This window comes from Mus caroli, chromosome 10 (assembly GCF_900094665.2).
Source record: "Mus caroli chromosome 10, CAROLI_EIJ_v1.1, whole genome shotgun sequence".
NCBI lineage: Eukaryota > Metazoa > Chordata > Mammalia > Rodentia > Muridae > Mus > Mus caroli.
In genome coordinates, this window is record NC_034579.1 from 54,021,332 (window position 1) to 54,044,799 (window position 23,468).

The 23,468-nt window shown below is 44.4% G+C and overlaps 1 protein-coding gene and 1 pseudogene across 1 annotated transcript in view; one reads left to right on the forward strand and one right to left on the reverse strand.

Annotated features, from left to right (window-relative positions):
• The window catches only part of Mcu (mitochondrial calcium uniporter), a 168,659-nt gene that overhangs the window by 82,771 nt on the left and 62,420 nt on the right, over positions 1 to 23,468 (reverse strand). The window lies entirely within an intron of this gene.
• On the forward strand, positions 6,042 to 6,441 carry LOC110303790 (annotated as a pseudogene).

Consider the following 23,468-nt stretch of genomic DNA (forward strand, 5'->3'; position numbering starts at 1 on the left):
AGAGCCTCATCCACACACAGACTTGATTTAGGAAGTAAGATCATAGACTTGATGTTGAGACTATATTGAATTGTGAGTTGGCACTCTGGACAGGAAGGCTGAAAGAGAGAGAGAGAGAGAGAGAGTGTGTGTGTGTGTGTGTGTGTGTGTGTGAGATAGGCATAAACATATCACAGGGTGTGTCATGGGAGTCAGGAGATGAGAGGACAGCTTTACAGAACTCACCCCCTCCATTTGCTTTCACATAGGGTTCCATGGGTTGAACCCAGCCAGGTTTTAGTGGTAAGTCCTTTAACCAACAAGATCATGAATAGGCTGAGGGATGTGAATTCTTATGGCTAAGTAAGACTGGTAGGCTGGTGTCCACAGTATATCCTCCATCCTACACAATGTTCACTCAATACAGTGAAGGGGATATCCCTCCCAAGAGGTGGAGACAATGATTCTCTGAATGTGGATGGGCCTACAGATACGGAATAAGTAGTGATGTATCATTTCTAAGACTAGGTCATAAAGGAAGTGTAGTTTCTACTTGGTGCTTTTGGGATAGTCACTGGTAGAATCTAGCTACCGCACAGTTAAGAAATTCAAGTCACACACAAAGATCAGATGTAGATACACTGTCATCTACAACACCAATATCGGTGCCACAAAAGTGTCAGCTGCCATTTGACTGCAGCCACATAAGATATGCCATTCCAAAAAAATAAAACAAAACAAAACCCAAATCAAACGAACAAACTACCTTGTTGACTTTGACATTGTGGCATATGGCATCGTTCCTCAGAAAATTGGACATAGTACTACCTGAGGACCCAGCTATACCACTCCTGGGCATATATCCAGAAGATGTTCTAACTGGTAATAAGGACACATGCTCCACTATGTTCATAGCAGCCTTATTTACAATAGCCAGAAGCTGGAAAGAACCCAGATGTCCTTCAACAGAGAAATGGATACAGAAAATGTGGTACATTTACACAATGGAGTACTACTCAGCTATTAAAAACAATGAATTTATGAAATTCTTAGGCAAATGGATGGAACTAAAAATATCCTGATTGAGGTAACCCAATCACAAAAGAACACACATGGTATGCATTCACTGATAAGTGGATATTAGCCCAAAAGCTCAGAATATCCAAGATACAATTCACAGACCACATGAAGCTCAAGAAGAAGGAAAACCAAAGTGTGGATGCTTCAGTCCTTCTTAGAAGGGGGAACAAAATACTCCCCCTCATATTTACAGGAGCAAATATGGAGACAAAGTGTGGAGCAGAGACTGAAGGAAAGGCCATCCAGAGATGGCCCCACCTGGGGATAGATCCCATATACACTCACCAAACACAGATACTATTGTGGATGCCAAGAAATTCATGCTGACAGGAGCCTGATATAGCTGTCTCCTGAGAGGCTCTGGCAGAGCCTGACAAATACAGAGGTGGATGCTCTCAGCCAACCATTGGACTGTGCATGGGTATCCCCAATGGAGGAGTTAGAGAAAGGTCTGAAGGAGCTGAAGGGGTTTGCAACCCCATAGGAAGAACAACAATATTAACCAACCAGACCCCCCAGAGCTCCCAGGGATTAAACCACCAACCAAGGAATACACATGTAGGGACCCATGGCTCTGGCCACATATATAGCAGAGGATGGTTTTGTCACAGCATCAATGGGAGAAGAGGCCCTTGGTCCTGTGAAGGCTCGAAGCCCCAGTGTAGGGGAATGCCAGGACGGGGAGTCAGGAGTGGATGGGTGGGTGGGTGAGCACCCTCATAGAATCAGGGGGAGAGGGGAGGGAGTTTCTGGTGGGGGGAGCAGAAGAAAAGGGGATAACATTTGAAATGTAAATAAAGAAATATCCAATTAAAAAAAAGAATTGAGGCAGAAGGATGGTAAGTTCAAGGCTAGTCTGAACTAGTAAACAGGGCATAGAAACAGTGGTCCTGGCTCTTGGTTTTGCTTCTTGTTTGTTTTAGGGTTTAGTAATAGGGTCTCATGTAGTCAGGACTGGCCTAGAAGGCCTTATGTAGGTAAAGATGGCCTTAATTTATCTCCTGACCTTTCTGCTTCCAGCACACAAGTGCTAGGATTATAGGTGATGAGCAAGACATTGTGTTTAAAAACAAAAAATAAAATGAAAAACAAAACCAGAATACTCCCATCCGACTCCCAATAAACTCAAAACATTATTCCAGACAATGATACAATGATTGTTCTCAACCTGGGCATTTGGGAAGCAGAGGCAAGCAGATCTCTGTGACTTCAAGGTCAGCTTGGCCTACACAGTGAGGTCTAGGACAACCAGGTCTAAATAAATTCTGTCTCAAAGAAACAAAAAACAAAATGCAAAAGTAAAACCATTGCTCTAAGTCACTGATTTTGATTAGTTACACAGCAATGGATAACCATATGCCAATGTATTTGGTTTAGGCTTTGCTTTCAGTGCATGGTCTCATACTGCAGCCTGGAGGGACCCCTTCTCTGCCCCTCAGGTTCTGAGATTGCTGAACGCCACCATACTCACATTCTATCTCTGTTTTAACGAAGTGTTTCCTCAAGTCCAGAGAGTTACAGAGTGGTAAGTGGGTCACCGAGCTTCTAAAAGGCATTTTCACGGTCCCCATCTCCCTTTTTTTGTGTGTGGCATTCACTGTTTTTATGAGTGGTTTAACATCTGGCTCCCCGTCTGTTGCTTTACTTTGCCTATGGGAGGGCCTGGGGTAGGCTCTGCCTCGTCTCTGTGACAATGGTTATTTCTAGATGCCTGGGTGTGTTATTGCAGAAAGGCCTTGAAAATTGGCATAATCACGATGCCACCCATGTCTACTGAATACCAAGCCTTGAGATACACTGTCCCTTAGTGTGCACTGCTGTCATTTAACCGACCAGAAGCCTCCTGAGGGGCACTGTCATTATTCCTATATTCATATAGAGATGCCAAGTGAATTTCAAAGTCCAACTTCTGGAAATGTTTCAATCAGGGTTCAAATATGACTTCAAACGCTTAATTCTATCATTACTGTACTGATGGCTTTCTGATAAAGGGATTGAGGCAGCAATCTCTTTAGATACAAAAGAAAACATCGAGAAGGGGAAATTTAAAATAAGTTTCTGTCTTTTAATATTCTGTGTTAGTCAAGACAGGGTCTCACTATAAAGTTCTGGCTGTCCTGGAACTCACTCTGTAGTCCAAGCTGCCCTTGAACTCACAGAGATCCACCTGCCTCTGCCTCCCAAGTGCCAGGGTTAAGGGCATGCGCCACCAAACCTCTCATAGCTCTCATAGCTCTCACAGCTTTACTTAAGAGTGAAGAGGAGACTTTCCAATCACTATATCTACACGCAGATGGTATTTATTCAAACGAACTGTGAACTGTAGCATTGCAAGAACTATGCGGGAAACACTGGGTTTGTGAGGCTTCCTTGGGATTAATGTAAAATAAAACTGACTGCTGTAGTTAAACAGGCAATATGAATGAATAAGAAGGAACATCAAAGGCAGAAAAAGTAGAGCCTTTTAAAAACCAGGGAAGAGTGTCTAAAAACATTGAGCTGGGGTAAAGCTAAAGACTGGAGCCTTGCGAGAGAACTAAACTCAGAAGGAAGGATGACTGTTGGGTACCCAATACCAAACAGTGAGCCCCGAGAACACACCTGCACCACTGTACACACCAACCCCTATGCATATACATACACATGGCCACATGTGTCAACAACAGCCAGGAGGGAAATGATATCACTGTAACCCTAAACACAAAAGAAATCATTTAAAAATATTGTTCTATTTAAATCTTTTTTTAAAAAAAAGGAAAGAAGGGAAATAGTGATCTCTAGTGATCATGGTTTAGAGCCCATCGGTGACATTGACTTAAAATTTCTCTTTTGCCCATTTTGTTCAACTTTTTAACAACTATGGCAAGAAACAACAGCTGATAGAGATTTAATTTTAAGACATCAAAGTCATTCCACAGTAAAACGGATATGAAATGGCAGAAGGCCCATTGATCTTTTGGAAATGTTGGGAATAGGTAGGGCAACAACCTCTTGGTTCCCACGAGGAGGCTCATCTCCACCCTGCCCCCACTTGCTAATATTAGATCAAGCATGTATCACTTTCTGGGGAGAATCAATGAGTCTAAAGAGCATCTACTGGGTGGGCGCCAACAGAGCAAGGCTTTCAAGACTTGGAAGAGCCTCCAAAATAGCTGACCTGTCTTGTCGTTGTTACACCACAGTAAGTCTTTTTGTTTCATGTTTCTCTATATTCAAAATGAAAAGCATTATTTTAAGCTAAAATATACAGTGGCTTTAAGACCATAGATCTTGCATTTCAACTGAAATGCTTTTATTCACAGAAGAGCTCCTGCAATCAAGGCTCTGTGCACAGCAGCATACAGCATGCCTCGTGGCTTTTCTTATGCTGCTGCAGTATATTCCCTAGATACGGATCTATAAATAAACAAGCACCCGGGAGTCCTAGGGATACCCAGCATTATTCTAGCAAGCAAACAGAGATTCCATTTAATGGGTGCTGTGTATTTCACCTGCATACCCAACACCTTCATCTGTAAAATAACAATTCAAATAGAAAATACACCAGAGTTATCTTAGAGAATCTCCCTCATAACAAGGCTTCGAAGAGTGAGCCTGAGTCACCTTGAATCTCAGTTGGTCTTTACACGCGTGATTAGACTTTGGGAGGACAATGTCATACACAACTTCCTAAGTTGTTTCTTCCTCTGTCACAGTGGTTCTCAACTCCCCAAATGCTGTGACCCTTTAATTCAGTTCCCCGTGTTGTAAGTTCATCAATTGTAATTCTGCTACTGTTGTGAATTGTAGAGAAAATATCTGTGTTTTCTAATAGTCTTTGGCAACCCCTGTGAAAGGGTCATTTTTGGCACACAGGTGAGAACTGAGGCTCTACATCCATTAGAGTTAAGAAGAAGAATTCCTTTAAAAATGACTTACTTTCCTTGGAAAAGGCTAACAGTCACTGGATACAGGTCAGGAGTTATCTTTTCCTCCTACCTATGTTGCTGAATTTTGCAATATGAAAGTCCAACAATAGACATACGAATACAAGAGTTCAGAATTAAGAACTTCGTGGTACATTTTAGGTGGTCTATGGTGTGCATATGCATAGAATGGATTCCCATGAGGTCCATGGCACTGGGGCACTTTCAAAGCGGAGCTAAAGCCAGCAGATCTATATTACATGTGCAAACAGATGGCTGATGGGCGTCTGGTGGGCCATGGGTGAAAAGAAAGAGAAGTGGACAGTCTCCTAGATCTCTGTCCACCCTGTATGGGCTTCCCGGGTCCTTCCCAGTAGCCTAGGTTACATTTGCACAGTTAGTTACTTTACTTACTCAGTGTGGTCCAATCTGAAATCATGGTCAAAGAGGTCAATTTTCCTGCTATGATTAGAAATTTTAAAAAATCTAACTTCAGAAGCCCAGGAACATTGTGGACGTGGACATATTGATAATCTTACTTGGATGCTAATATAATGGAGAGTAACAATGAACAAGTCTTCCCAAGGATTGGTAGGAAACAGGAAGGGCAGGCTAAGGATCCTAGAGGCAAGAGCCACCAACGTTACATTTGAGGAGACGTGGTTAGAAGAGTTCATACTGTGTGTCAAATATGGTTTCATCTAGTTTCATCTGAATATAGTTTGAGGGATAGAATAGCTCCACACAAAAACTGACAGCTCAAAACATGATTGGACTGGAACAACATACAAAATTAGCAATATAAATACTTACAAGCTTTTATTTGATATCAAGCTAAAACCACCACAGTTGTAAATACACCACAGAAGAAACACACATTTTGGAAAACCTACAATGTGTGGTAATGACAGCTCAATTCCAAGCCATTTGACTCTGTCGATCATTAACTGGTATGTCTACTACCAAGAAGAAAGCATGGATTTTATAATATTTAGATCTACAATATCTTACACAACCTAACATGTTAAGATTATGGTTTTAGCCTTTTGCGGCCATTGGTGAATCACAGCCGCCAAAATGAAGTTCAATCCCTTTATGATTTTTGACTGAAGAAAGAACCGCAAATGGCATTTCAATACACCTTCTCACATTCTGAGGAAGATCGTGTCTTCCCCTCTTTCCAAAGAGCTGAGACAGAAGTATAATGTTCGGTCTATGCCCATTCGGAAGGATGATGAAGTTCAGGTTGTTCGAGGACACTACAAAGGCCAGCAGATTGGCAAGATGGTCCAAGTGTAGAGGAAGAAATACGTCATCTACACTGAACGAGTCCAGCAAGAGAAGGCAGGTGGTTATCACCAGACTAAAGCTGGACAAGGACTGAAAGAAGATCCTAGAGAGGAAAACCAAGTCCCAACAAGTAGGAAAGGAGAAGGGCAAACCCAAGGAAGAAACGATTGAGAAGATGCAGGAGTAGAGACATCTCATGCATGGCTTTCATTAAAGATTGCTGGAGTAAAAACGAAAAACAAAAACACCTAACAAATAAAAAAAGATTATGATTTTATATTTCTAAGCAGTTTCCAAAGCCTCCTGTCATTCAATTTCCTTGTTAGATTTGGTCAAATGACTCAAATAAAAGCTATAAGGTTGTGGTAGATTGAATGGTGTGAATACTGAGTCCCCAGTTGGTGGAACTGTTTGGGAAGAATTGGGGTTGGCCTCATTGGAGGAGGTGTGCCATTGGAAGCAGGCTTAGAGATCCTAAGATAACTCAGGGTATTTTCTGCGTGTCGCCTCCTGCTTGTGGATCGCAGTGTGAGCTCTTGGTGAGTCAAGCCTTCATTCCACCACCATAGACTACCTACCCCTCTGGAGCTATTAACCCAGTTAAAAATCTTCCTTCCATAAGCTGCAGTGGTCATGGTGTTTTGTCACCGAGATACAACAGTAATCAAGACTAGCTATTTTCCAGATTTCCCTACCTAGAACTCCAAACCTATTCCTTACAAGTCTCAAAGAACTAGTCCAGCACTTAATCTAGGAAGCACAGTAGAGGCAGTGTCAGACCTCATAAGTATAGTGTTTTTAGGTCATAAGAGTTTTATGAAACAGTACAAGTGGTTCTAAGACATCACGCTCAATTCCCAGATGGCCTGTGACTCAAAATTATTTTGCTTCCGGTTCCCTAGTACTTAGATTATAAGCTGCCACACTCAACCCAAAGGAGTTTTTAAACACATTCATCTCTGCTGCCTCTTAGCAACGTGGGCAAGGTGCAGAATTTCCGTTGCTGGTTTGTATGCATACCAGGCTCCTGCCTATGTCCTTCTGCCATAGCCTTGTCCTTTCAAGACTATGCTGGACAGCAGCTGCTGACTTATTTAGCCAACTAGAGGTATACACTCGAATTCAACTGCTATTTGTTTAGGGCGGACCTGGATACTTACTGAATGAATAAGCAGGGTTTGTTCTTGCTTCCTTACAATTATAATCACTAGCCTCAAGGAGAAGGGATGATCAACCCAAGTGCCTATTAATGTACAAAGTATCACTGATGAACTATCAAGTAAATAGAAGATTAAAACACAAGTTCAAAGTAGGAGGGAGAGTTGGCCCAGTAGTCAAGAGCACTTATTCTTGCAAAGGACTCAGGTTCAATTCCCAGTACCCACATGGAAACAAAACACCTCCTTTAGCATTAGGCATGGTTGTGGTATAAAATACTCACATAATAATAATAATAAATAAAATCTTTTAAAACCACAAGGTCAGTGATTGCTAAGTGGCCATGATCTATTGAGCAAGTCAGGATACATGTATAAAAACAGATATACCTTGAGTTGCAACAATACTGAAGTGTGTGTGTGTGTGTGTGTGTGTGTGTGTGTGTGTGGTCAGTTCAGTCCAATTTATACAACCAAGAGAAATGAAATTTTCAGTAAGGAAAGATTACTGTGGGCTAGAGAGGCTAAAGAAGGCTTTTTTCTGGGGCTGGAGAGATGGCTCAGGAGTTAAGAACACTGACTGTTCTTCCAGAGGTCCTGAGTTCAATTCCCAGCACCCACATGGTGGCTCACAACCATCTGTAATGGGATGCAATGCCCTTTTCTGGGGCGTCTGAAGACAGCAACAGTGTACTCATACACATAAGATAAATAAATAAATCTTAAAAAAGAAAAAAAAAAAAGAATAGACGGCCTTTCCCCATAGCACCCCAGCCAGGCCCAGAACAGGCACACATTCTGTGCCACAAGGTGCAAACTCAGCAGAATTGTCTTTCAATTTATATTTTCTTCAACTTGATATAAAGATCATTTATAGTATTAAACTTGGGGACAGTTTATTGAATGCTTAAGACTACGTCCCTTGAACAATCCCTCCCTTCCTACGTACACATGTCCTTGCGTTTGGCTATGTGAGGTCCAGTCCATGGTGACTTCTAAAGAAGGTAGGGAAACCTGAGCTTACTGGTGTGGACAAAAGCAGGTAGCAAGGAGAAAACTAACGTTGCAGTCGTCTCTGCCCACTGGGCGTGTCTCCAGGAAGGCTGCACTTAGTCAGAAAACTGGGGACACTGTATGTGCGTGCTTCTCTGTAATTTAATCCCAACCCTCCTGTGACCTAGTAACTATCGTCCTTACCCTTTCTATAAACACTGACACCCCAGGGCGAGCACAGGGCGGAGAGCAGCCCGTGACTGCAATCAGACACATCCAATTCTAAGCACAGCTCTTCCCACAATGTGACTCATTGGGGGAGAGAAAAACAATGGTGCCTACTCCCTGCTGTTCCAGTGCAGTCCACCGCAGCCCAGCTATTGAACCAACCCTGCCCAAACCCCACAGCCAGCCAGGACTACAAACTGGTTTTGCCTCTGACCCTGCAATTCATATCTACTGAAATGATCTCTCAACAGATCAGTCTACTAAAGTGTCTTTATTTTATTTTATTTTTTTTAAGACAGGGTCTCACTATGTAGCTCTGGCTCTCTGGAACTCACTACATAGGCCAGACTGGCCTCGAACTCAGAGAGCTGCCTGCCTCTGTCTTCTGAGGGCTGGGATTTAAGGTATGTGTTACCACACTGGCGATTTGTCATCTTGTGTGTTCACTGTAGTAAACTGCCTTCCTTGAGTCTTGTAACTCTCCTCAAACTGGAGAGAAGCGGCTTGGAGTGGAGGAAGTGGCTATTTTCTTCAGGATCTCTGAATTGCTCTACATGTCCCTGGAATACACAGTCAGTAAACAACTATTAATTAAGAGTTGCCGAGCAACGCTCCTTTGATTTCTATAAAAACCTCCTTTGTCCCAGGGATCCCTTCATTCATTTCCATGATTACACCGGCAACTGACACTAGATTAAAATAAATGGCTACACATGCATTATAGTGCTTTTCTTGCAAATTAAAATAAGATGAAAACCCACAGCCTTGTGAGGTCTTACAGAAACCTGGCCCGGGGACACTCGGAGATTAAATCGAGCTTCATTTCCACTTGGAGAATTTACATAGACACTCAAAGTGAGAAAGAAAATGCAATTCTTGACTACATAGCAACACATAAAAGCAGCTCATCTCAACCCCAGATGAACAGCTACTGAGCAAGCGTGCCTTCTAGAGTACCTCTGGCTCTTTCATATTCAGTTTCCTCTAACTGTGACAGTCACAGAATGTTTTTAGACACTGGGGTTTCTATTATGCCCATTTAAAAAACAAACAAACAAACAAACAAAAAACTCTGGTGTGTTTTTAAAATGTCACCCTCAGTCTCTGCATACCACCTGCAAGTTTGCGGGACCCCAGTGGGAGGGGTGGCTGGGGAGGAGTCAGGATGCTGTGTGAAGGCAGAGATGACCGAAGTGCCATAAGCTCAACCGCTAACCTTGCTGCAGAAGCACCAAGGTTATGAGCAAAGTCCTGACTGGCAGCAGCGCAGGCAGGGTTGTCTGGAGAGGCGGCCACCACCAGGCGCTCCGCTCACTGTGTGAGGGAGCTGAGGAGATTCTCCTGCTGGATCACGCAAGGGCAGCTGCCTGCCTAGCAGCTACAACAGTGGTTCTCAACCTGGGGGTCACGATCCCTCTGACCAAACCCTCTATCTTCCAACATTACAGTTATGGAGTAGCAACAAAAATCGTATTGTGGCTGGGGGTCAGCACAACATGAGGAACTTTACTAAGGGGTCACAGGATGAGGAAGGTCCTGAACCACCGAGGTAGGGGCAGAACTCTGGGTGAGGGAGAACAAGGGCCACCCCTGCCTGTGCATCCTAGAATCGCAAACTCATTTGGCAACGGCAAGGTCCTGCTTGAACAGCTTCATCAAGGGAGTAAAAGCTACGTTCTCCAGAAACTGATTGGCGTTTTAAATCATTCTCTTCATGCTTTCCTGCTCCTCTCTGCAACAAGAGCTCGGGCCACTCTGGTGCTGAAACGCATTAGCATTTAGGAATTACCCGAATTGCTCTTGGGGGGAGGGATCCCCGTGGCAAGATATGGCTGCTGTTCTGCACACTTCAGGCGGGCGAGCGCGCCCAGCTCTCGCCCACGCACACCTAGGGCCAGGCTTTCCCCGCCGCCGCCGCTGCTCTGAACCAAGCAGGCTGCTGCTCCGCCTCCCTGGACAGCAGCACATTAGCATTGCTGGGAGCTGCCCACAACCCAGAGGGCTTTTCCTGACAGACAAGGACAGTCAGAGATTTAATCCCTGCAGACAACTGCTTTGTGGGACTTTCCAGCAAGCCTGTTGCCAATTCTTCAACCTCTCTCCTACAGCTAAATGCAGCCCACTGAAAAGATTCCATTTGCTCTCAACAAAATTCAGGAAAATCAGACGTGACTACCCCGGAGCTCGATTTTAAAGTTAATGAATCACATTCACGTTAGTTAGCTTTAAACCCAGCAGTTGCTATCTGCACTGAGGGACACTTTTCCGGGAGATCTAATAAAACTGAGCCGCATCCTCCCAATGGGGCGGTTATTACTTGGATAGGAGCTGAAAAATGAAAACTAAGAAAGCAAAATCCTTCATGCTCCCCTTTGCCTCTGATCAAATCCTGCCCCTCTCTGCCTGTCATTCGCTTTGGGTCTCAAGGCAAAGTAGAATAAAGTCCTTTTGGAATGCTACCATCTCCTAGATCCAGGCCTGTGGCTACCCACCCCTGCAGTACAGCACAGTGGGTTAAGCCAGAAGCCACAGCACCCGGCAGTGTGGGTCTCCCACAACAGGAAAGACTAAGCCAGAAGTCATAGCACCCAGCAGTGTGGGTCTCCCACAATAGGAAGGACTAAGCCAGAAGCCACAGCACCCAGCAGTGTGGGTCTCCCACAACAGGAAGGACTAAGCCAGAAGCCACAGCACCCAGCAGTGTGGGTCTTCCCCTGGCCTCCCTTGTACTCTGCAGCAGGGTTAATTGTGTGGAACAGCCAAAATGGTACAGTAATTGGATATTGACTTTTGGGGGTTGATAATTTCTTTAACGCCTATGGCCTCAGACTTTCTAATGAGCTTTTCCTTAATCTGTGGTTGAAACTGAGGAGTTGAGGACACGGTAAAAGATTTTCTAAGAAGGAAAGGAGAGAGGGCAGATGCAGATGGATATTTTGCCCAGTCACACTCCTAGCCTTTGGAGGTCAGCATGGAAAGCCCTTCCTGCAGGCATCCTTTTAGGGGTGCAGGGCATCTTCCCTACCACCCCCTAACTGTGTGCTTTGCCTGGCATACACCCTGCTTTCTCTCTTCTTTGGAGAAAAAATAAACTGTGTCTGCTCTATATTAATGATTTACAACAATCCCCTCCACATCTCTATCCTGTAAGGTTTAACTTGGGCATTCCACACTTGGACTTTTCCCACAAAAGAAAGCAGACTGGAAATCTAAGCACACAGCACACCTCTACCAAGTGATAAGATCCATCTTGAAAGCAGTCTCCGTGATGACGTCTCTAGCCAGCATGGAGGATGTGCAACTCGGCGACTTCAATCAAACTATTTAATGAAGTACTTAAGGTAGATATTGATTATGCTTAAAGTGCATTCTGCAAACTTCACATCAATTGAGTTACTGTTTCCTTTTTTATAGATGGGAACTCCCTTCACACTTTTCTGTAGAGCTGCTGGCTTCAGGTTAGACACCACCAGTCTCAAGCCCTTGGCTAGTTCTGCGCTAAGTTGGTTCAAGGCTAGACAGCTGCACTACTCAGGGTAACCTCTGCCATCCCTGGCTTGATGTGGACATATGCAAGGAACTAAACACCTAGTGAGAGAAACAACCTGACGCACATCCTGATGAAGTGAAAAATAAAGCGACCTCCAGGGGAAAGGTTTTTGGTGCGTTTTAACTCCTGTGTTACCAAAGCTGGCCTGATCCTCCAGCTTCAGCCTCCCAAGTGCTGGGCTAAGTAGGTTTTGTAAGTGCAAGGGGATGAGAGAGGATGGGGAGGGAACATGCATATCGTGAAGGCAGGGATGTAGGTGGCACTCAAGGGCACAGGAATGAACACACCTAAGCAGCCCACATTGTCTACCGACAGTCAGTGCTCCTGGTTCCTGAATGCATGGCCAGGCAGCTCTTGTTCTTCGTTTTGGTTCTAGTCAGCAAGGGTGATGGAAGATTCCTGAACACGATGCAGAGACTCTCGACCCGGAACTGGAGCGAGAAGTCTGCAGAGTCCTGGCAGCCCTCAGAGTTTCTCTCATGGAAGGGATCCCAGACCCAGACATTTGATGGAGACGAGGGGGTGCTTCCTGCCTCTGCAGATGCTGCCCAGGGATGGTGCTAAGTCAGTGTCCGCTCTGTTAGCATCCTCTATAGAGATCTCATCGCGAGCCGGACTTGAGGATCATTATCCTTTTGGCTGATCTGCAAGGACCGTAAATGTATCACAGCCACCAAGAAAAGTGGGGTGGGGAGAAACTGGCGTGAGACTATTCCTCTTTTCCTAAGGGATGTTGGAAATGAAACAGCTTTTTCTCATTCTTCACCTAGGAATTTGCTTGAGTAAAGTTCTCTCAGTGGTTCCTAAGACAAAAAAATCTGCGTATGTTCAGCTATAGGACTCTCCAGACTGAGTCCCAAAGGTTGGTTTTAGCTAAAAAATGGGGTAAGTAAATGATGCCCCCCCCCATTTCCAGCACTGTTGTTTTTGGGGGACAGAAGCTGGGAGTCCATACCACCTATAACCCAGCTAACCTTAAGTAGGCTTTAACCCCACACTGGTTCATTTGAAATCTAGGAAAGTCAGGAGGCTGTATCCAGAAGCAGTCAGAAGCAAAGTAAGCCACTGGGAAATCCCAAATGTTTGCAGCCAGGCTGAAAACACGATTAGTCTCCATATCTAAACAAACAGGTCCCTGGTGGCTTCAAGCTGCCTCCACCTTGACAAGTTCTTCTCCGTGCACTCCTTAACTTGACAAGTTCAATTCCAAAGTCTCCTGACTGCTAGTAACAAGAGGCTAGGCCCTGCGTGCAGATAACTCCGCTCCGAGTTTCTCCCTTTCCTCCCATACCAGCGCTCCAATTCCGAAAACTGTGTTAAGGTGGGAAAAAAGTTCCCAAACAAAAATTAACTAAAAGACATCTCTGCATATCAGACCATGACAGTGTATATTAAGCGGCCACCACAATGTCACCAAGTTAAAGCATCATCCATTATTTCATGTGTTTGTGTTATACTTAGAGGCTGTGTTTAATTCCTTAAGGCTCCTTTTCCCATCTTAAATTTTTTTTTTAATTTAAAAAAGTTTAGTGGTAGTAGTGTGCACACATGCACGTGGGCACATGTACATGCACGTGACATGAGTGTGTGGCCTCCCCTGCAGCACACAAGTATGTAGGTCCGAGAGGACTGGTTCACAGGGCTGGTTCCTCTTCTGCATTTATGGGAGTGAACTCAGACCAGCAGGCTAGCCTGACAACTGGCAGACCTCCATCTAAAATCAGATTTGACTCTCATCTCGCAATGACCCAGTGAGTGTGAGAAAGATATTTACATGGGGGACAACTAGGATGCAGTTGACAAGGCAAAATGCAGCCTCTGCTATTCCAAGTCTTCCCTAGACCTTCCTAGATGTCGAGAAGTTTAGGAGGCCAATCATAAGAGGGGCTGTGCGGTCTCATTGGAATCTTGCAGCCCCGGTGCTCCTGCTCTGCACGTGGGATTGTGGAAACGTACTTAACAAGTGATGACTGTGGTATCTTGCTTCCACTCTTCCTAACTCATCCACACCAGACACACACAGAGACTCACACACAAATCTATACTAGCCAAGCATTTGCAAGAACTGGCAGATTTAATTTCCCGCGTCCTTCCCCAATGGGAGTTTTAAAACATACATTTGATATGTAATTTATATTTCATAAAAGTGGCATTTTAAAGCGTATACATGGGCGGTCTTGTTACATATGTAGTCATGTAACCACTACCACTCGGCCCTTTCAGAGGGTTTTTATCACGGCAAAGAGAAATCCTATGCTTACTCTCACGTGTCTTTCCCGTGTCCCCTGGCTTCCGGTAACCACTAACCACTAACCCACCTTCTGTCTCTCTGAATCTACCTATCCTGGACACTTCATACAATGCAATCAGACAGCTGGCTTGCTGTCAAAGTTCACTCATGTTTCGTCACTTGACACGATTTCTCTCTTCCTGTGGGTGAACAGTCCTGCTGTATAGACATACCACATTCTGCACTCGGCTAATGGATCTGGGTGCTTTCCACTTTGGGGCTGCTCTGAATGAGGTTGCTATAAACATGAGTACAAGTGTTTGTGTGTGCATGTGCTTTTATTTCTTTGGCATGTATATCTAGAAGTAAAATTGCCACATCATAAGTGAAAGGCATATTAAACATTCTGAGGAGCTGCTCAGCCGTTTTCCAGACTGAGTCACATGGCTCCATGCTCCCAACAGCACCAGAGGGTTTCATTTCCTTGCGGGCAGACCTTACAGTCATCCTAGTGAGTCTGAGGAGGAACTGTACCATATTTTCCAGTTTTGTTTCCTAACTGTCTAGCGATCGCAAGCATCCCTCCGCATGCTCACTGGCCATTTACTGGACTGTGTTGACCATGTGTTGAGCATCCACGTGTCACCCTCATGGTATGGCCTTCTGATCTGTGATGTTTTTAACACATAACGTTTTTTAGGCTGTCTCGCTTTCCGAGTCTCACGGTGTTGTGTGTACAGTGCCTCTTTCATGCCCTCTGTACTTATTTTGCTCACAGAAACACAATAGAATGGAGGTTAACCTATTAGTAGGTCCGTTAATGGTCCTTGCCATGTTTGGAGGGGTCCTGCAGAGGATCAAAGGCAGTGTGCATGCTAAGCCAATGCACTACCACTGAGCTACTCTCTAAACATACCATAGGCATTGTCTCTCACCGTATGCTTTCCATTAACGGAAGAGTCACATAAATGCTTCGTGTAACCTGTCAATTTGTGGCAAAACCAGCAGACCCTGACCACACCCCATCTTCTTCACCCCTCCTTCTGACTTCCAATCTCTCCGAGTAATTACTTGGGGGTTATTTTTGCTGTTCTGAGGAATCACTTGGAGTTTTTGGTCATTGTTTTACGTCTCTAATGTAGTTCTAGTACCATTTTGCTTTTTCATGTTTTGACTGCATGCATCATTTACTGAGTTATTTCTTTTTCCTAGTGTCCATGACTGGCTTGACACTCGGTATATAATCCAGGATAGCCACAAACTCATGGCAATCCTCTAGCCTCTGTCTCAAGCATGGCGATTATACAAGCATGGCTTGTACCACCAGACCTGGTTTATCTGCTGACTTCTTAAGTCAGTCAGTAAGCAAGTAAGTAAGTAAGAGTTAACTCTTGTCCACAGGCAGATATCCCCTCTCCAGTTACCTCATTGACTGTAACTTTACTTTCATCCTACTATGGGAAGGCGATTAAGGCTCACCCACACGTTGTAACATCATTGCTTGTTTTACTGTATAACTTTAGTTTTTCCAACTAATTTTTTGACTTAGTTTCCTGTGGAAAGACTCTGCTAATTAAGGTCGAAGTCCACCATGACTGGATAGCTCTGGGCTCCGCACAATAACAGTGACTCCCTTCATTAGCAGGGTTTCTCCTCCTCTGACCTTGTCTGGAGAATTGCAAACCCCCCTACACACCTCTACCTGAGGAATGTCACATAGACTCAGTTAGATTGTAGGACCAATTTCCTTTCTCCTGAGAAAACCTGTTCAGCCAGCACCTGAGAGTCCTGAGATGCTTCCCCGTGCTAATGAGGCGTTCCGGGTGCCCTAATCCCTCAACCAAAGACCTTTGCCCATTCTGGGTGTCCCTACTGTCAGTCCCCCAAGATGTTATAAGCCTTGAATCATCCAGTGTAAAGTTGCTCTGCCTGCTGAGTGAGGGTCCCAGTGTGGTTTATTCACCATACATTCTCCCAGGGCTTCCAACCCCCTGTTCGACGTCTCTGTTCCCATAGCCCTCATGGACTGTATCAGTCAACAATCCATGAGAACGGGAAGACCCACATTTTCCTATACATCTAAGACACCAATTCAACTCCAATCCTTCATCTGTACTTATAGAAATCTCTTAATAAATTCAAACATTACCCATCAATCCTTTTTAAAGAATAATCTCCAGAACTACTTCCTCCTGGACTGCTCTTGAGAACACCATAATCCGAAGGCTTTTCTTCCCCTATAAGGTCCTAGTTTCCAGCTACATTTCCCTCTACATTGTACTTTTCCATTAGAGTACACGAGCTTCAACAGCTTCCTGAAAGCAAGCGCTTAAGAGGGAAAATGGTAGACCGTACATGTCCATAGATCTTTTGACCCTTCCTTGTGCAGCAACTATATCCTAACTGAACCATTCTATCCTAGAAGGAGGTTCAATTAAGAATCAATCAACCAAATAAACACAATTTTACTAGGTTCAGGAAGCAAACTAACAAGTCTCAAGAAGTTCCTGAAACCTAAACTCACAAGGACCGGCCCCCAAAATTACATAAACCTCCATCTCAAGTGCTGAGATTCTAAGTGTGTGTCACCACACCTGGTTTACTGCTAACCTCTATGAAGCTCACTAAGTAGTCCAGGCCTCAGGAAAGAGGAGACTCTGGCAGGCATAGCTGCCTACAAGTCCTACAGGAAGCTTCAGAGATATAGCTTTCCCAAGCTCTCAGCTATTCTGGGGTGGGCCTTCTGGTGGTGCAGATGCCTTCTGGATAGTCACACTGTTGTAGTTAACCCATCACCCAGACTCCTGTAAGTGATCTCAATAAACTCACTGGCTCACTGAGCCGGACATGAGTGGAATCATTTCTTTGATGTGTTCTTGGTACCTCGTTAGTGATGAATAGATGTTTATTCGCATGTCTCAGGGAAAGGCCACATGTTTCCGTCGGCCACATGTTTCTGTCACCTCAGAGACTGGATGAGCATAGAATCCTAGAATAAATGGACTAGGGTTGTACACTTACCTAATGTATAATCCTGGCTTAGAGTTCCTTCACATCTTAGAGGTCATTTCTACAATGCCTACTAGGTTCTGTTGAGATGAAAGCTCTGATTTCTAATCCTCAACATCATTTTGTCTTTGTTATGAAATTTCACAACGATGCCTTTTATTTGAGTCTTGTGCATGGCAACTGCTGGACCATCTCAGTTTTGAAATCTGCCTTTCAGTTACAGAAAGTTTTCCTGAAGTGTTTGTTTGGCTTGGTGAAGGACCTTTTGTTAGTATGTCCTATATTAGTTTAATTTGTCTCTTTGTCTCCAAAATATTAAATATAAAAAGCATACAATTCTAAGGGTCATTAGCAACAGGAAAATGAACTTGGAAGAAAATTAATTACTTATATTCAGAAGACATTTCCTCACTGTTTTTCCCAGTGGATATCGTACTATATAGAGAAAGCGGACGTTCTGAGGGTGTCCCTCAGTGGCTGAGCACTTGCCTAGATGTACAAGGTTCGGGCTCAACACAGCATACCTGAAAGAGAAAGCTAACCTAAATTGTGAATACATTAAACCTTAACAAGATAACATTTAATGTTTCCTAAGACCTGAACTATTCACCATGAAAGTCCATGTGTGTGGTAGAACAATAAACTCTAAGAAAGGAAACTTAGGGGTACACAGAACAAGGGAAATATGGGGGTGCTTTCCGTACACGTTGGACTTCTAAATAGCACAAAGTCTGAAAGAAAGTAGGCAGAGAAATGGGGAGACTCCGCCCTCATACTCCCCTGCGGTTTATCTCAAAGCATCCTGTCTCCCACCTTTAGCTCCTAGGTAACAAATCCCAGTTTAGATAATGCCTAGCTGTCTGGCATGCTGGGAAGTGGGAGGGCGAGAGTGCCTGACTGCCTTTCCTCTTGTTAAGTGGGCTAACTGCAGAACTGAAGTCTCAGCAGTTCCCAGAGTAAAACCTTAATAAAGAGCATATTCTTCTCCCCTGCCCTCTTCAGACTGGGGATGTCACACAGAGGAACACTTTGCTCATAAGCCTGCTCTGTCACTTGTGTTTATTTTCTCGGGGTGGAACTGGGATACAAGAAACATACGTGCGGGCTTCAGGATTTAGCTCAGTGGTACAGTGCGATGCTCCGGGCAAACACGAGGCCCTGGGTTTGGTCCCCAGTGCCAGCAAAAACAAATCACAAAAAGAACCGGCATTTGTTCTCTCCTCCTGATTTCCTGGCACAGGGCTCCTAAGACTCTGGCAATGTGGAGGATGATGAGTGCCTCCTGGATGAAAGTTTCAGTATCACCAGAAAGACCAGATCCCCACACTACAGAAAGCAGTGTCCACAGGGAGCACAGGGGTTCTAAGGATCCAGACCTGGGAAACACACTGTTCAGCCCAACAGCAACTGGCAAACTCAATTATTTTGATCGCCACACAAAAGGAATTTCAGTATTCAAATTCCAAGTTTTTTACTTCATTTTTCTGACGCAAGAATAAGGAAAATCGAAGGGAGAAAAAGACCCATCTACACAGAAAGCAATGTGTCTGCCGCCCCGTATGGTTGTCGGTGTCTCTGGACAAGCACTTGACAATAGAGCCCAAGGGCAGCAAAAGTTCATGACTCCGCAGTGAAAAGCGTTGTTATACACGTTGTTACAGAACCTCCAAAAGGGAGAAGCCGGGGTTCACCTTGCCCAACAGCCTTTTCCATTGGATAGAAAGTAACAGCAGCAAAGGAGAGAGAGAGCCTTCTAGGCTGCTGCTGTCCCTGGCTAATCAGCTATTCACAGACAACCTGATTCTTAGAGCTTCTTCATTCTCCATGTATTAAGGCCTAAGGATAAGTGGCTCACACACTTCCAGTGTTTTCAGCTATTAGGACATAGTACGAAAGAGTGGTTAATTACTGCTATCGGGCTATTTAGTATATTTTTTTCATCCACGCATAATACGTTTTAAAAATTAAATATATTATTGAGACTTTCTCCGAATGACACTGTTTTTGTGTTGTTGCACTTTTCGGGGAGAGGTAATAAGAGAGCATCACCCAGCGCTTATTCAGGGGCAATGCAGTCTCACTCTGGAGACCTCTGGAGACACTCTGCATTCCACAGTTCGTCCTGGGTATACTGTGATGTTGTAGCTACTAGTAAAGGGACAGAAGAGGACAACGACCTTGTTTTGGCACTTCTTCTCTTATTGGGTAATATAGTTTTGTTTCCAGTAAGTGGGGAGGGTATGTGCGCCTGCGCACGGGAGAGGGGATGCCACGGGAACAAACGTGAACCATGTTGAAGTTGGGTGAGGTGGGCAGAGCTGAGGGGAGATGGGTGGAACTGTGTAGAGCTGGGAGGAGCTGGGAGGAGCTGGGAGGAGCTGGGAGGAGCTGGGAGGAGCTGGGTGAGCTGGGAGGAGCTTGGGGTAGCTAGGTGGGGCTGGGAGGAGCTGGGAGGAGCTTGGGATAGCTGGGTGGAGCTGGGAGGAGCTTAGGGAGCAGGGAGGAGCTGGGAGGAACTGGGTGGAGCTGGGAGGAAGGGATCAAAATATACGTAAATTTTTTAAATAAAAAATGAAATAAAGAGGGCAGCAGGGTAGGATTCATTACAAACACGTATGAAAAGGTCACGGTAAAACCATCACAATATTTAATTAATATGTGCTAATTAAAAACTCAAAATATAAAAATTGGGTAATTAAAAAGTATGAAGTAAGATGGCAAACGGAATTTAAGTGCAGGGTTCTAGAACGGCGATCTGAGATACTAAATCATCTACTCAATAAAACGACTGTAATGGGAAAATAGCCAAAGTCATCTGAAATCTGGAAATCGTCCTAAAAGCATACAACAAATGAAAAACGAGTTAAGAGAATCCCCTAAATCTCTCCAAGAACTTAAAAATCTATTGTATCTAAGCCCTCTCCTTCTCTGACCTCTGACCTCTGGTTCGGCATGACATAAGCTCTACTCTGTCTAGTTCAAACAATAACGGGGCGTCTTTCCCCTCGACTCCCAATGGAAGACCATGGTATCTTCTCAAGAAGAGCAGGCTGCCCACATTTCTCAGTTGCAGGGCTTGTACCAAGCAAGAGTTGCTGAGACGTCTGGACTGTACTTCCTCAGGCTAAACCCTAACTACTAAGTTGGACCTGAGCAGGCAGGACCACAACACTGGACCCCAACTGTCCTTGCAACAGCTTATCCATGAGGTAATTCTTGGACAGTGGAAGAGGCCAAGGCTGAGGAGTGGTGATTCTCTGGCGTCACCTTCCCCGGTTCCAGAGCAGCAGCAGGGGCATGGTGCAATCTAAAGCAGGCCGGAAGCAGAGCGCTTCAATGAGAACACAGTGGAGATGGTAAAGCATGGCAGGACTGTACAAAATAACAGGAGATCTATCTGAGTGCCACGCCACCACTGAACTATTGGAATCTGAGAAAACAGGAAAGAGAGCTAAAACAGGGACCACTTCGAACAAGCCTCACAGACTGGTCTCAAGTTCCTGGGATGGGATTAACCTGGCTTTCATGAAGGTGGCAGAATTAGTCAGTCCCACTGATATAATTAATAACAACCAAGCAACTGGCTGGGCATGAGGACGCTTCCACGTGGGTGTGCAACCCATAGAGGCAGGCAGCCTAAGAGAGAAACCCAGGAAAGCAACACCCAAAGGTGCTGAGCCACCTCCATTCCAGAGACTGACTAGGTGCATGCACAGGCTCCCCAGAAACGATCCTGCCAGACACTGAACACAAAAGCAACTGGGGACACCCAGGCTGGTGAGGAGGCTGGGGTGGGGGAGGGGAGTCTACAGCCTCATCTGCTCCAGTGTTAGCCACGTTGTTGGTTTTCAACAAAACACCAAACTGGGAAAGTATAACCCAAAGCAGGAGGCAAAACGAGCAACAAATCTGCCTTTGAGAGAGCCAGTGTCAAACTTAACAGAAAAGCACTCAAAGCAATGGCACACCTGTGTTCTGAGAACAGAGGGAGGCAAAGCTTCAGAAAGAGAGGAGACCTTGTAGGTGTAGCTTGGTGGCCTTCATCTTCAGCGAAGTTCCCCAAAGGACAGAGTCACCAGAGCTAAAATGCCTTCCTTACCAAACAAATTATATAATTTGAAAACTGCGTTGAAATGGAGATTCTCCCTAGGTTAAGTGCTGAGCATCTTTAATCCTAGTATCAGGGAGACAGACACAGAAGGATCAGGAGTTCAAGGCCATCCTTGGCTATATGTGTGACTGATGCTCAAGGGGCCAAGAGAGGGCACAGGATCCCCTGGAACTGGAGTTAGGGGTGATTGTGAGCCACCACGTAGATGCTAGGAACCAAACCCCAGCTGTCAGTAACAACAGTGAGTGTTCTTAAATGCTAAGCTCTCGCTAGCCCCTTGATTATGTTTAATAAGTATGCAGTTAAAATCCATCATAAATATCATACAATATCTTAATTAAAATAAATGGCACATCTGTTGGCAATGAGCTCAAGGAGGGAGTTCCACCTAAGAGAGCCAGTGTTTGTCTCGTCTGAGAGCTGCCGGGTTACTGGAACCCTGATTCCTGCCATTAGGAGGCTTCGGCTGTGGAAGAAGGAATGCTCTGAGGGTCCAATGCTTTCAAAGGGTGTCACCCCCTCCTGCAGCCCTCTGCGCCTCACTCTGGTACTTAATTAATGCAACAAGCTCTTTTCAAACCCTTGACCCCAGAGAGGGCTCTGAAATTTTGGTAATTATGATGTAGGTAGACTACAGTCACTCGAGAAGAAAGGGAGATTTCCCTCTGTAACTGAACTCCATGCAACCTCTGAGTCTGTGTTACAATCAGTGTTTGCAATACAATACTATAGCATACACATTGTTACAAAAGGGGTGTATGGTACAGTGTTAAGACTGATTCTAATTTGCAGGATTTTAACATGAAAAGTGAACCCCAAATGCACTGAGATAGTATAAAAATTAAAAAAAAAAAAAAGAAGCGAATTACCAGAACGCTTTAGAGTCTTATTGCTATTGAATGAGACTTTATTTTTTGAAAAAGCAACATTATTAATTAAAAAATGTTGCCAAGCCTGGTAGGGCACATTTGAACTATGCACCCAGAGGCTGAGGCAGGAGGATCATAGTGAGGTCAGGGCCTGCATGGGCTACATGTGGAGTTCAAGGCTATCCTGGACTACACAGCAAGATGCCACTTCAAAATATAAAATGAAATAAACTTCACAGTGAAGTAATTTTACCCAAGAGGGTTCAAAGACTTTAGAGATTGAAGATTCCATGGTAATCGAATGCAGGAAAAATGTAAATGAATATCGTTTTAAGTTTTGGGTTTTTTTTCCCCCTTTCTTCTCTAGCTCAAAGTTAACTAGTCTTTATTTTTCAATTCTCTTTTTACTTCTTGGATATGGTTCGCTCCAAGGGGACGGTATAACTCATTTTAAGAATCTTGACATTTTCTAGGTTGCCTTAGAGATTGTTTTTTGAAGTTGATCTGATCATGTGATGTCTGCCTAAATTCAAAGCCAAGGACCTGGGAAGAGGCTGGTAAAACAGCCTGTTCAAGCTCTCCAAACTGACACGACCCTCTGTCTATTCATGCTCTCCCTTTTAACTCCTGGAACAACTCTGAATTTTGACTTGAGAAAACTCAGATGAGTAGACCCTTTGGCTAGACACCGGAAATGAGGGATGGGATGGGAATGGAATCCAAGACTCCAACACAAGCCTTAAATCTTTAATTGGCATCTTTTATAAATTTACCAGAACCTAAGAAGACAAACACAGAAGAGCTGGAGCACACCAATTTAATATCAAAACCCACAGGCATGGCCAAATCAAAATATTCCTATGCCTTTCAAATTCTTCCTGGGCTTCATTTGCAAAAGCAAGGATCTCCCTTGTCCAGAGCAACTGCTGAGCGTCTAATATCTGTGCCAAGTTCTGAGCTGTCAATTGCAGCTAATTCCTCTCCAAGGCGGCCTCAGAGATAATGCCATTGAACACACCAGAAGGGAAGTAGGTAGTGGGAACCCTTAAAATAATAAACCAGAATAA